General features: G+C 42.8%; 1 long non-coding RNA gene across 1 annotated transcript; it reads right to left on the minus strand.

Annotated features, from left to right (window-relative positions):
- Positions 1-349: 349 nt before the first annotated feature.
- LOC125206862 (uncharacterized) lies at positions 350-2,224 on the minus strand. Its single transcript, XR_007173918.2, has 2 exons — positions 806-2,224; positions 350-701 (listed from the first exon to the last, which is right to left on the minus strand). It is a non-coding gene; the product is annotated as an uncharacterized LOC125206862 (long non-coding RNA).
- Positions 2,225-3,010: the final 786 nt, after the last annotated feature.

Below are 3,010 nucleotides of genomic sequence, written 5' to 3' on the forward strand. Positions count from 1 at the left end.
TTAGTAACACCGGTGTGGTAAAGCACTGAAAGGATCTAATCCGAAATGTATTCTTTATTGCTATCTACTGAAAGAATATATTTTAGAAAGTTTAGTATTTTCTAGTCTATGATATTAATATCAATATTGTTTATTCAATCAAACGCCACTTTGACTTATCAATGTGAGAGTTTGTAATAACCGCTCGTTTGTTTTCGTTCGGCTTATTTTGTAAGGGTTCACCAACATGGAATTGTGTCACTCTCTTGTTGCGTCATATTAAATAAGAACTCGTTACCTTGTGTTGCTTAAGGGCCGTTAAAAAAAATAATAATAATAATAATCAATGAATGAATAAATAGAGTTGGGATGAACTAAAACTACTCCATTACTATTTACGAGCCATAACTAACGAGAAAGAAGATGAAGAGTTCGTTTTCTAGCTAAGAAAATGCAACTACTATCAAACACACTCTAGCTTACATAGTGAAACACATGGGAAGTAAGAATTTAAGAAAAAGGAAATGGGAATGCTAGTACACAAATTTACAAGTATGGGCTAAAAGGCTAAGAGCTAAGGTCGACTCTTTTACTACACGTTGGGCCTCTTCTTTTCCGAGCCCAAGCCGCACATCACCGCGACCCCACCCGGTCAGCCGGTGAGCCAAGGCAGCGAGCCTACCTCCCGGGACAGTTGGGTGGCAGCCAAGTGTCTCTTTCTCCTGCAAAAGACAAACAAGTATATTAGATGCAAGGGGAACAAGAGGGAAATTGAGGAGTACTAAAGCAGCCAACAGATTTCACATAAGGAAGATGACAATAATACCTTTGTTAGAGTAGACCAAAAGACTTGCCAAAGGAAGCAAAGTCAGCTTGAACTCCCCTGCTCCCAACAGCCCTGCATTCCTCTCGCTGTACCTGCAAGGAGGTCAAACAAAGTGTATTAATGCAAGAGTACTTATGCTAGACACAACACCAAGCTAAATTAAATAAAAGGGGTGGTGGAGAATCAACAAAAAGGATTGTGGCAGCAATATACCCTTAGTATACCATCAAAATGTCAGTTAAAGTTGCTGCAAAAGATCAAGGAGGGGGGGGGGGATATACTGCTGGATAGAGACAAGAGTTTCAGCAGCCTCATTTAAGGCTTACAAGTACACAATCAGCCTATAAAAATCCTCCCCACACCACGTTCGAACTCCCTCCCACACTTCTCATAATAATCAGCAAAGTTTAGAGAGAGTAGAAAGCTTGGTGCCTTAGGAGCCGATCTCAAGCAGTAACAAGGGCAGCCTCACTACATCAAGAGGTAATCACCTCCACACCCCAACACCTTATCTTGCATCATGTTTAGATCAAACACCACATAATATAAGGACTTAGGGGCACAAGTATAACCACATTAAGTTCAGCTTCATAACAAATAATGCAAGCAAACCATAGTCTGTTTCATAGACCAAGAATAATAGCAAATCATAACTATCTCCCTACAGCATTCACACATAGTAGTTCATGAACTCAGCCCAACAATTAAATGAGCTCTATCCGAAGAGAAAATCAACAACATTTTATCATAGCTCCTGCCCAAACTCAAACTAGATAGACCAAGCTTAGACTAAAAAAAAAAAAAGAGGGGGGAAGAAGAACTTAGCTTCAAGGCCGACCGGTGGCGGCGGCGCTGGTCTGCACAGCAAGCCGAACGGCGTCAGCTTCAGCCGTAGATGGCAGTGACGGCGCTTAGACGCCGTGAAAGGATGAGAGGCAACAGCGGCGATCCGCGATGGCGGTGATGGAGGATTCGTCGGAAAAAGGCCAGGAGAACGCCGGAAGCAGGGAGGAAGAGAGGCGACGCCTCTTTCCTGTTGGCGACCCCGCCGGTGAAGGATGAAACGACGATGGAACGGGAGGGCGCGATGGAGATGCCGAGGGCTCCGCCGCGACTCAAATTGAGAGCGCCTCACGGAGCCGCGACGACAGCTCCGCCTCGCTGAGTTCACGGCCGGCGTCGACGCCGGTTTCGGAAGGCGGTGGAGACGAAGCGAGAGTTTTTGAGATGAGGCTAGGGTTTTGAAATTGGGGATTTTGTTCTAAGATGAGTTTGAGACCGAGGGTTGTGAGGGAGGGGCATCAAAATCTCCGGCGACGCAAGAGAAGCGCCGACCGGAGCTCCTAGCGACGGGCGACGAGGAGGCGCCGCCTCCTTCTCCTGCTTAGGGTGTCGGTCGAGAGAGTGAAGAAATGAGGGAGAAAGAGAGAGAGGCCGATGGATAGGGTAGGGAGTAATTGGGCCAATTTCTTCTTAATTAATTTGGTATTGGGCCTCCCTTATTTTTATTAGGTTGGGCCACCAAATAATTAAAGTATGAACCAAGAATTTACTTAAATCATGGGCCTTTATATGTTATGGATTAATTAATAGTCCGCAGATTAATTCCACGAAGATAAGTCTAATTTTTTTCCGGAAATTAGCAAGAGTGCTCAAAGGATTAATATTAAGAAATTACGATACGCTAACGAGTATTTAGACCTCGAGCCAATTTTTGTTAGTATGTTTAAATAAATGGCATGGAAGGTAGCACCATCTAGTTAAGTGAATAATTTTACTAATTTAATTAAATCTACTGATTTAATTAATATTCAAAAATTCTAGGACTCTTCTAGAAAATTTAAAGGAAGAATAAAATGATCATCGCACTTAGGATGCATTCATGTCTAAGCTTGATGGATATCTCAAAAGTCTAATTAAGTATCTTTTTACTTTCCTAAAGGGACGTCTTCGAACGTCATCTAAGACCAAGTTAAGGAAATTCCGCAAGGAGCTTTAGCTTTTGAGGTGGGCATCCTTTCGAAATGTGATTTTAGTATGAAAATGTGAAATCCTTGTTTAAATATGTTGTCATGCCATGTTTTGTTTTATGATTACCTATCTGCTTGGCTACGCCAATTTATGTTAAATCGAATTCGGGTCCCAGTAGGGCCGCAAACCCTACTCGGACTAGTGTACACATAAGGGGACCGTGAGCTAACAAAA

The sequence above is a fragment of the Salvia hispanica genome, chromosome 2 (assembly GCF_029641045.1).
Source record: "Salvia hispanica isolate PSC_SH4W2 chromosome 2, Shi_PSC_v1, whole genome shotgun sequence".
Taxonomy (NCBI): Eukaryota; Viridiplantae; Streptophyta; class Magnoliopsida; order Lamiales; family Lamiaceae; genus Salvia; species Salvia hispanica.